We start from the raw sequence: 12705 nt of genomic DNA, 5'->3' as shown, positions 1-12705 counted from the left end.
ATTTAAAACCTTGCTCCCATCATATTTTTTGTATGTTATCTGGACCCCGAGCCGGTTATAATTGACAGTAAATAGGCCTCACAACGTTTCAAAGCCCACACTATCACACTAAGGCTTAGTTTGGCATTGCTTTTGGACCAAAAGCGCTTCTGGTGCAAACTGATGCTGTTTGGTAAACTCCAGAATTTTAGCTTTTAGGCAGAAGCGCTTCTGCGCGCAACAGAAAATCAGAAGCTACTTTCAGTAACTTTTGAAAATGGCTTTTGCGGAAGGCAACTTAAAAAACACGGAGCTATTAATGATTATTTTCTCTTCCTTCCTTCTCTATGGTCAGTTCATCATCAATCATCGTCATCATGAACTCTCAAAATCATTCAGCAAAGCAGACTCAGACCAATCCCCCATACCTCAAGAACTCATCACATCGAATTTGAAACCCAGAAAAACCGTCTCATAATTCTCAGAAAAACAATTAGTGTAAGAGCACAAATAACACACCAAATTCCACAAACACACACTCAATTTTTTTGCTCTGAAGATGGAGGCTTGTAGCTGAAACATCACTTCAAACACTCCGAGATACAATTAAGTTTTTCAAATCACCGAAGACCCATCATTTGAATCTCAAAAACAAAACTACCCATCTCAAAAATTGATAAAATCTTGCAAAATTCAGCTTTCAAAGGCACTCGCCACCATGCTCCTCACCATCTGCATGGCATAGATGCCGCCTAATTTCTTCTAATCAAAGGCTGCAATTGCGAACTGCTGCTCTCCCTCACTGTCAGCAACAGTGCATTTTCTGGGCAACTCAAATATCTCATCGCTGATCTGACCCAAGCATCCTATTCCATTGATGACTCCACTTTTGCATGCAATGTTTAGAACTACCAAATCCCAGAATGGCTATAAAAAAAATCCCAAAATCCCAAGATTTCTGGTTTCTGGGTAGGAAAAAGAATGAATGGGAAGCTGGATGGATGATTGAATGATTTAAAGGAAAAGACAGATATGAGAGAGAGAGAGGGAGGGAGAGAAGAAATGGATATGAGCTGTTGGTGCGAAATTGTGAGGGAAGAAGCAGAAAATGGATGATCTGATGACCATTTTTTTTTGTGGATTAGCTGGGGACCCAACGAGCCCAAGGGAATGATCTGATGATCATTAATTGTAAAGGAAAAGCCAAATATATTATTGGCTTAATTATTAAAATTAATTTTAAAGATTTTTCAATCACTTATATTACTCTTCTCGTAAAAAAAAAATCACTTATATTACTCTTTTTACGTCTATATATATTCATAATTATATAATTAAATATTATTAAATTAAATAAAAATTAAAAAGTTGACATTTTTTGTAAACTCTCATTTTAATAATTATACCTAATCAAAGCATTTTTGTTTTGCAATTTACCAAACACCTATAAATTGTTTTTCATTCTCACAGCATTTTTAAAGACAGTTTACCAAACACCTCAGCTGCTTCCTCTCACAGCAAGTTCGGAAGCACTTCCTCTCACAGCAAGTTCGGAAGTGCTTCCTCTCACAGCACAGCAATCCCAAACTAAGCCTAAGGCTTAGTTTGGCATTGCTTTTGGAGCTTCTTTTGGGGCAGCTTCTGCTTTTGGATTTATGATATGGTGTTTGGTAAATTCTCTAGAAGTTGCTTTTGGTCCAAATAGATTCTCCTAGAAGCTGAAAGCGAGAAGCAACCAAGTGCTAGCTTTTGAAAGCTGCTTCTCTGGAAAACACGGAGTGAACAGTGCTTCTTTAATGAAATTTATCAAATTCTCGATTTTGTCCTCATTATTTTCTAAAATTTACACTGAACCCAGTCATTTTTCTTCATCTGTATTCTGTGCAAGGCAAAACCATCGCACTCTCCTCCTCCTCCTCCTCCCTTCGCCGTCAAATACTTGAGCATGATTCATACTCATCGAAAGAAATCGAGAGAGGGCACTGATATTTTTTTCCCTCTCAGTCTCTCTATTCGACCGTCAAGGCTTCGACGACCCTCGCTCTCCTCGACAGTAACTCGGTGACGGACTACAGTTAAATAGTTGATCGATCTGTCTAGGTTTTTACTTTCTGGGTTTTCAATCAATCTCTCAAGTGTTCAAATAGCCTCGAACTCTTGATTGCTCTCTTCCTCAAGCAGCAAAGCAGAAATTGTTGGTTGCTTTCCAGTTCGATTTATGAGTTATGGAATTGATCAAGTTGTTTTGGACGTTAGTTACTGATTGAAATTGAATTGTATTGTATATTTATATTGCTTCTGTTTTGAAATTTGGCATCAATTTTGCCAATTTTGGTGGGAATTGAATTGCATATGTCTTGGTATTTAGATGGAAATTGAAATTGTATCTGATATGAAATTGTTTAGGTGGAGGTGGAAACAAAAGGGGGGTCTGGAAAGCATTGAGGGGATTAAACTCATTAACGTATCCAAATAAAGTGAAAATCTTTATGTGGAGAGCATGTTATGGCTTCCTTCCTTGTGCTGCAACCTTGTTCTATAGAAAGATTGGGTCTAGTGCATGCTGTGGGAGTTGTTGTTTTAGGGAAGAGACTGCTAATCATATTGCAACTATTGCAAAACATTGTTAGCTTTTCATGGAAGCAAATTTATGATTGTAGATTTGTAATTGACAATTACAATATTGTTATTCAGAACGTTTTGAATCACAGTTTGTTTTGTTTGTTTGTTTTGATGCTTGTTTCATATTATAGTAGATTAATTGGAATTGCAAAGTTGTGGTATTCCAAGCTTTGGGCTTTCTAATGATGGATGAATTAGTTTGGGAAGGACACTCTATTAAGGTTCTTGGTAATCATGCAGCTTTGGACCAGAACTGTAGCTTATCATGCAGCTAGGAATGGAACTGGGCATCCCTATCTTTTTTATTTACAAAGCTTCTACGTCATTGTATATTTGGAAATTTGCACATTCAAGTATGTCACTATCACTAATTACGCAATGCAACTGGTTTGGGATATATGAGAATGCATAGCTCATCAGATGAGGACAAATGCATAGCTCTTAGGTGTTTGATTTTTGGTGTGTCAACTATATGTGAAACAATACAAATCATAAGGCAAGCTCTGCCCATTAGGATTTATTTCGTTCTTTTCTTAAAAGCCTCAAGTCTTTTTTCATGTTGATCATTGGGGTTTTGACTTCTATAGTTCTAATTGATGAGTTTTGCTACATATAAAGGATGAAGTAGTGATCTCATTTGGCTTTATTTATTGAGGCTCACCTGACATAGCTTTCTGGGTTTTTTATGGTCAGAGATCTGGAATTGCAAGCAGCCTCATTGCCTCCTCAATATCAATCCATGTCTCTAGCAGCCACAGCCGCAGCTCAGATGAACCAAAGCAGGTAGCCGCGTACTCAGCAGCAGATCAAAGCCACACACAATCATAACTCCTTAGGCAAGAAATCAAAACAAAAAAGTGGTGGGTTAAAGTTCCAATTTTACCTTAATTACATATGTTCTCTTCTTGATGGTCATTATATATAGACTTTGCTAATTGCTCATATGCATAGGATTTTACAATAAAGAACATATTTTCTTTTTCCGTATTCTCATAAGTCCATATACGTGAGAGGTGTTACCTTATGTTCACTGTGAATTTGTCAGTCATACTAAATAAAGATATATAGTTGTGAGAAATGAGATTCAGTTGTGTCATTGCAAAACATTTCTTGATCTTCTTGAGAAAGCATGGGGTGCTTGACTATGTTCACATAAAAAAAAACTTGATGTAATTTATAGGCATTGTGAAGAATATGAACATGCATGTCAAAATGATTTACTGTATATTTTACGATTCTCAAGTCTCTAACTGTTTCTTCTGCCTTACAAAAAAACCAGATGCAGATCAATTAGCAATGTAGTTCAACCCCAAAATAGCTATGGCACTGTGACTTATGCATATCTGGTAGCCATTTGTAGTTGTTTTTGGTTGTAGCACACAATCTTGATACCAAGGCTACCAGGAATAAAGTGAAACAACCTCAAAATGAAACATAACCAAAGTATGTCCTCTAATTTCATTCATGTCATATCATTACAATCCCTTTTCTACATAATATAAACAAGCGGAAGTATCTTATCTAAAACAATTAAACCTAAAAACAATTTAAAAAAAAATTAAGCATTTTGCCTAGAAACTTTACTTATGTTTTAAAAATTTTATATGTTGCCCTTATCTGCATTTTAAGTTTAAGTTCAAGTTTTGAAATATTCTCTTATGTATCTCGGAATTTATACTTAGAAACTCTATTGATTTGTATTAAAATATCTACTAACCCTCCGCTGTTATCATTTGCAGTAACACCCGGTCACAACCTACATTAGCTGTAGAATAATCATCTCGAAGGACCTGATGTCGCTATTTTGTTGACACTTGACAAAATTTGTATAGCGAAACTGCTTTACTTAGGAAATCAATTTTGTAACCAAATTAAAATACCAAATTCTGCTTGGTATTTCCACTTTTGTAATATAACTACAATATTCCGTAAACTGTGAATCTATAAATTTGACAAGAAAAAACACCCGCAGCATCGCACGGGCTTACATTTCCTAGTACCAAATGAGAGGCCAACTTGCTATTTTGTGTAATAGTAAAACATAATATGCATATTAAAAGGTTTAAAGTAAATCTTTTAATCGATCCAAGCAAGGGTATAAGGATAATGCATGAGAAATTTTTTTATTTGGTATGGTTACATAATCAAAAAACAAAATTATGTATTTTAGTAGCATATCTTAGCATGTATGACCATTTTTGGTAATTATACGCAGGCAAAGCACGTTTGCCTTGCAACTTACCAAACACCTAGAAATTGCTTTTCGTTCTCACAGCACTTTTAAAAACAGTTTACCAAACACCTCAGCTGCTTATTCTCACAGCAAGTTCGGAAGTGATTCCTCTCACAGCAAGTTCAGAAGCGCTTCTTCTCACAGCACATCAATCCCAAACTAAGCCTTAAAATGATCAGGTTGTAGGACCCGCAGGTATCCGCAATCAAGCCTACAAGATGACTTAGACACCCGTAAAATAGGCTACTCCCATCATATTGTATGACTGTTATTTGTTTTTGATATCTTTTTTATTTATGCTTTTATATTTGTAATTATTCTCTCTTTATTAAAAAAGACAAAAAATATTTTCAATCTCATCCATAATATGTCCAATAGTGCTCAAGTTCAAGTTGATATATAGCTTGTATCATCACTCTCAAGTCTTAATTGCTAGTTGAATGAACCTTTGAAATAGCATATTGCAGTCCATAGACAGGAACCTTTGAAAACCTCTCTGTACAGGCTTCGAATGTAAAAGTTTGTCTTTGAATGGCATTCACTAACAAGATTTGGTTGCTAAGAGTATGGCCTAAAAGAGACCCAAATTAATGGAAGGAGAGTATAGTAATCTCAATCGTCGATATTTTTCAGGTTGAAACTTGATTGGCAATACCTCGGAGGCAAAGGACTAATCTCTTTTTAAATGTCAATTATCAAAGGTAATCGCTAATCTGTTGAAGGAAATTGACTTATGTGTGCCTAATCAAACTAGGATTAGTTCCATGATTGTAACAGGAGAGAATGTTCTAGAATTCCTAGTCCTATTTGGAATAGTTTTCCTTGTACCATTAGAACATATACTTTGTAATCCCTATATATAGGGCTCCTATTCTCAATAATGATATACACAAATCTCTCTTGATTCTCTTTTCCTTAAACACGTTATCAGCGAGCTCTAATCTTGAAACAAATACCCAAAACCCTAAAACAAGTCGGAACCCTCAACCCCTAATTGCCTCATCCTCCCAGCTAGTAGCCCCCGACCCCAGGAGTCCGAAACAGGTGGAAACACCACCAGAACTGGCCTTAAACATCCCGAACCGGCCACCGGAAGCTCCAAACCACCCGCAACAAATATTCCACCGGTTCACCACCTTTAAGACCTCCAATTGCTACCAAATTTTTCCATAGGCAGCATCTCGATCCTAGAATCCGGGAACCAGAAAAAAATTTCCCCATAGCTTGCCTAAAAGTAAGTGAACCGACCACCTAACTGTTGCTGCTTCTTAAACCAACAGAAGAAGAAAAGAAAGAAATGGGAAGTCAAAGCCCAGAAGAAATCAAAGCCCAAAGGTCAACGACCTAGAAGGAGTCAAAGCCCACTGCCACAGGCCCACTGACATCAGATCTGCCACGTCATCAGACACGTTAGCATCTCTGTCACGTATTCTGCCACGTCAGCAACAACGCCACATCGGCTCCCACGTCAGCACCATCGTCACATCATCCTGCCACGTCAGCACCGATCAACGCCGGTTGACCTTTTTAGGTCAACTTTCCTGCGACTTTTTCGACCATTTTATGGTGACATTTCCAACCACTTTCCGTGCACTTTTCCGGCGACTTTTTTCTGTCAAATTTCCCGGTTACCTATTTCAAGGTATTTTTTACTAAAAGTTCCCCTTTTTTTTGAGTTTTTGTTCAATTTCTCTTATTTTTCTCTGGGACTTGCAACCTCCCTTCTTCTACATCCCACCTTTCTTGTAACGTGGGTTCGATTCTCAAAGTGGAACTGTGGGGAGTTCACGCTATATACGAACTAAGAGTGTTCATAAAACACGGACTAATAGTGTTCGTGAGCATTGAAATATTATGAACTAAGAGCATTCGTAAGCATCAAAATTTGACCATTTAAACATCATTGTTTCGATCTAAATCCAAACTTTGGAAACTATTGTCAAAAAAGACATTGGTTATAACTTTTTCGCAACAATGCTCACCCAAATTAAGCGTGATGTCTAGAAAAATAGTTGAGATAAGTGGTACTTAAGCGAGCTTTGCTCCACCGACATCTCGTCTTCCTTTCGTGTTCATGCTTTATTGGAGTTACCGAAACGATTGAGTAATTACTACTTGTCTAAAGCTTGTTTTGGATTAAAATTTTGATCTAGAAACTTTGACATAATCATTGGCTTTCATTGAAATTAATAAAGTATCGATTTTGATTTGAATTTTATTCATTCAAGTATGTTTCCCGGAGAGTTAGAATGCTTTGTGGATAGTGCTACTACGTACACCATACTTCGAAACAGGCAGTTATTTCTTGAGATGACGCCTACTCGATCTTTAGTGACTACGATGGCAGGGTCATCTAAATTAATTCATGGTCGAGGACCAGCTCATTCTTGTCGCCAAATGGCACAATTATTAATGTCACTGAAGCTCTCTATGCTCCTAGGGCCGGAAGAACCCTATTGAGCTTTAAAGATATAAGAGCCAATGGTTTCCATGTGGAAACACATTGTGAGAATGGACAAGAGTTCCTTTGCATCACATTTAATGACTACGGACATAAAAGAGTCTTAGAGAAACTTATGTGTCGTTCTAGTGGGTTGCATGCAACCAGTATTCGAATCATTGAATCCAATCATGTTATGAGAGATAATTTATGGGATTCCAACATTTATAGGCTTTGGCATGACCGCTTAGGACATCCAGGTCGTGATATGATGATCCGTATATTAAAGACTTCACACGGACATCCATTCTTCAAAACGAAAAGAAGTAAAAATCGGATTTTGGATCAACAAGGAGCCACTGCGCCTCATGGTGTTGTCCCCCTACATGATCAGCCTTCACAGGCCAGTGCCGTCGTCCCCTTGCTACCCAAGAGTGGCTTTAACGCCACCTATGCTCCCATGAATCCAAATTCTACTTCTAAAGCTCATTGTGACTTAATGGTTCAACTAAAATCCTCATTGGTTGTTTCTAAAGCACATCATTCGTTCTGCAAAGCCTGCTCTTTAGCAAAATTAGGATCGAGATCATCCTATGCAAAAGACACTAAAGAAAATATACCATTCTTGCAACGAATCTAAGGTGATATTTGTGAACCTATTCAACCACCTTGTGGACCATTTAGATATTTTATGGTGTTGGTTGATGCATCGACACGCTAGTCACATGTCATGCTTTTGTCTACTAGGAAAGCTGCATTTGCTAAACTCCTAGCACAAATTATGAAGTTAAGAGCTTACCACCCTGATCATCCTATTAAGTCTATAAGACTAGACAATACTGGGGAGTTTACATCAAAAACTTTTGATGATTATTGCATGTCCATTGGGATTGAAGTTGAACATCCAATTCCTCATGTTCACACCCAAATGGTCTTGCAAAAGCCGCCATTAAACGAGTACAAATGGTTGCTAGAGCATTGGTTATGCGCACCAATCTCCCTATTTCTGCTTGGGGCTATGCAATATTGCATGCAGCTGTGCTTATTCATTTGAGGCCCACTGCCACTCAACCCTTTTCTGCATCCCAGATGGTGACTAGGTATGAGCCTGATGTCTCACACTTACACATATTTGGGTGTGCAGTTTATGTGTCAATTGCGCCGCCACATCGCACCAAAATGGGTCCTCAAAGACGATTAGACATTTATGTTGGATATAATTCTCCAACCCTTGATAGGCGATCTCTTTAACGCTAGATTTGCTGATTGTCACTTTGATGAGACAGTCTTCCCATCGTTAAGGGAAGATAAGAACATAAATGTTCACAGGAACGACAAGAATTGTTGTGGTCTGTCCCCACTTTGTCTCATCTTGATCCCCGAACCGCACAGTCCGAAATTGAAGTGCATAGAATTATCGATCTTTAGAACGTAGCAAAATCGATGCCTGATGCGTTTTCTGATATCGCTAAAGTGACGAGATTACACATACCTGCTGCAAACGCGCCTGCAAGGATTGATGTCCCTAAAATTAGAGGACATGACGCCATCTCAAGGAAAACTGAGCATGGCACTAATGTCCCCTATATGGGTGATGCAGTGGCTAAGGCCATGGCTCCTGCCAGGAAGTGTGGGAGGCCCAAAGGTTCGATGGATTCTCGCCTAAGAAAGAAAGCGAGTTTGGCACAAAACAATCCATTAATCATCGATGTAAATAATCCATCTCATGAGAATATTCTGGATTATGGATATATCCAAGAGACATCATTGGGAGATGCTCCAAATGTCAGAACCAATTCCAGAGAATAGGGAGATCTCCATGAATTACACTAGTGTACATGAGATGATGGATAGAAATTATATTGCTATTGATAATGCATTTGCATATCATGTTGCGAAAGGAATTATAGAATATGATGATATCGAACCTCGCTCTGTCGAAGAATGTCAATGAAGAGCGGATTGGCCTAAATGGAAATATGTGATCCAGACTGAATTAGATTCAGTAGCAAAGATACAGGTATTTGGGCCTATAATGCAGACACCCCCAAATACAAAACATGTTGGCCATAAATGGGTATTTATTAGAAAGCGTAATGAGAAAAATGAGGTGGTTAGATATAAAGCCCGCCTCGTGGCGCAATGTTTTTCACAATGCCCTGGAATCGACTACGAGGAGACATATTCTCCCGTAATAGACGTTATAAAGTTTCATTACCTTGTCAGTTTGATAGTTTCCGAAAAACTTGACATGCAGCTTATGGATGTGGTTACAGCATATCTCTATGGGGATCTAGATTCAGATATATATATATATATATATATATATATATAAAGGTTCCAGATGGACTTCAATTACCCAAATCAAGTGGCTCTAAACCACGGAGCGCGTTTTCAATAAGATTAAAACGCTCACTATATGGATTAAAACAATTCAGACGGATGTGGTATAACCATCTAAGTGACTACTTGGTTGGGAAGGGATATATTAACAATGAAATATGCCCATGCGTGTTTATTAAAAGAACAAGTTCCGGATTTGCAATTGTAGCAGTTTATGTCAATGTCATGAACCTAATTGGAACTCTAGATGAGTTCAAGGAAACTGCTAAATACTTGAAATCCGAATTTAAGATGAAACATCTTGGGAAAACATGGTTTTGTCTCGGTTTAGAACTCGAGCATCGTAGTGATGAGATTTTGATCCATCAGTCGACATATACTCAGAAAATTCTAAGGCGCTTTAATGAAGATAAAATAAAGCCAGTGAGTACTCCCATAATTAGTAGTAGTCTTGAGCCCCGAAAATATCCATTTCATCCAAAGGATGAGGACGAAGAATTATTAGAGGCTGAAGTGTCGTATCTAAGTGCAATAGGTGCATTTAGCTCAATGCACAAGACCAGACATCTCATTCGCAGTGAATTTGTTAGCTCGACATAGTTCTGCGCCAACACGCTGCCATTGGATTGGTGTAAGGACAATCTTTCGATACCTAAAAGGTATGATTGATATTGGCCTATTTTATCCCTACAGAGAGAAGAGGAATGACGGAAAATTGGGATCGGACCCCAAAAGGCAAGATGCCGCTGCCCATAGCATGATTCCGGCCATGCCACCACCGCCGTCCAAGGTGGCCGACGTCCTCCTCTTCCCCTCATCAAAATGACAATGATGTTTTGCTGGGTTTTGCTGATGCAGGGTACCTCTCTAACCCTCACAAATGTCGCTCACAAACGGGTTATGTCTTTACCATGGGAAGCACTGCGATATCTTTGAGGTCTATAAAATAGACCTTTGTTGCTACTTCCTCAAATCATGCAGAGATTATAGCTTTACATGAAGCCGTACGCGAATGCATATGGCTAAGGTCTGTAATTAGACATATTCGAGGAAGTTGTGGTTTGAAGTCTACCACGGATGAATTCACATGCATTTATGAGGATAATGCAACTTGTATTGAGCAAATGAAGTTAGGTTTCATCAAAGGCGACAACACCAAACATATATCGCCTAAGTTCTTTTATAATTAGCAACAACAATCACTTTGAAAGATTGAAGTAAATCAAATCCGATCAGTGGATAATATAGCGGACTTATTCACTAAGTCGTTACCCAAATCCACATTCGAGAAACATGTGAAGAGCATCGGATTGATAATGTTATCCAAACTCCCACGATTATAGCATTCAGGGGGAGATATCGACATTAGGAGGAGTTATGATGTCTATGTACATGTTCAATCTCGAAGAGTGAAGGACGTGTTGCACTCTTTTTCTCTTTCTCGAGTTTGTTTTTGTCCCACAGGGTTTTTCACTCAGGCAAGGTTTTTAAGGATGAAACGTCACCACCAAGTTTGAGAGGCACAAGGGGGAGTGTTGAAGGAAATAGACTTATGTGTACCTAATCAAACTAGGATTAGTTCGCTGATTGTAATAGGAGAGAATGTTTTTGAATTCCTAGTCCTATTCGGAATAGTTTTCCTTGTACCATTAGAACATGTACTTTGTAATCCTTATATATAGAGTTCATATTCTCAATAATGATATACACAATTCTCTCATCAATCTCTCTTGATTCTCTTTTCCTTAAACATAATCATCATTAATAAAACCAATGCAAAATGCACCAAGGCAAAAACTCCAGCTAGGCACTCGTAGTGAAACCTTTATCAGTTGCATACTTGCATTACAAAATGGGACATCAAAGAGACCGGTTTTGGTGTCAAAACAGTACTAGCATAAACATAAACATACTATATACATCCTACTTTATATATAGATGATGTCATACATGAAAGGGGAGGGACTGGTTAAGTTACCATGGATTTGGTGCAAACCAAACACAAGGACAGTAAAATTTGACAGCCGAATGAACATTTGAAAAAGCAAGAGGTTGGATGCTCCTACTACCCAAGGAAAACACCCCACATTCATGCCTACTGGAGTACGGTTGCAAAGCAGGAGGCATGAACGCAAAATAGATGCAGTTTCTTTCAAGATTCTTATTATGATCATGGGAATGAAGATCACTAAGACCCCCACTAGTGCTGCTGGAACAGATAAACTCTCTGCTCTTTGAGCTGAGATACAATATCCGATCACCAAGGTCTATAAGCTCCTCCGTTCTCATAGTCCACACCGATTCCGTTATCGATATTAACCGCCACATCATCCACAGTCATGGAGCCAGGTAACAGATGATTAAACTAAACTTGACACCGAGATTGAACATTTTCAGTAGCAGGTTGCAAGCAGCAAACACAACAAATTTGGTTTAAGAGAGAGCTTGAACAGAGTGATATTCTGAACAAGGAGTATGATGATATCATTGATGCGGATGCAGGCAGCAAAGAAAACCAAAATTAGTTAGCTAGGATTCATAAACTCATAAAGGAGTATAAAGTTAGCTGAATATACATTAGTTATGATATGGGGGTTTATATAGGTTTATTAGCCAGATATGAGTTAGCTACAATACAAATTAGGAAACTCCTAATGTGATGAACACTTTCGCAAGAACAGATTACAAGCATTCCAACTTCAGAAAGGCATACAAATTAGGGAAATAGACACTGACCAAATAGTCCAGATTTCAGCAAACAGTAGCGCTTTTCTGTGAAATTCGGCGGGAAAGAAAGACGGTGGTGATACATGAATGTTGAGAAGGTGCGGCGGAGATTTTCAATTGGTTTCCCATTTACTTATAAAAGGCCATAAGAAATAATAAACTTTCAGAGGTGTATACATATGCTAGTATGGCTTTTGATTCCAAGTTTTTGAACGAATTTTCTAAATATACGAAAGACAAACTAACTGTTCACACCTGTTCATCGAGGCCGGAAAGGACGGTGCTGTCCTCATTTTATCTTTTTTTTTGCCTTACTCCCTTCATTGGGGGTCGAAAGGTCGGTTTTGCCCTTGCTTTGCAC

Source organism: Rosa chinensis, chromosome 3 (genome assembly GCF_002994745.2).
Source record: "Rosa chinensis cultivar Old Blush chromosome 3, RchiOBHm-V2, whole genome shotgun sequence".
Classification (NCBI taxonomy): Eukaryota; Viridiplantae; Streptophyta; class Magnoliopsida; order Rosales; family Rosaceae; genus Rosa; species Rosa chinensis.
Note: the sequence above shows the minus strand (reverse complement) of the source record.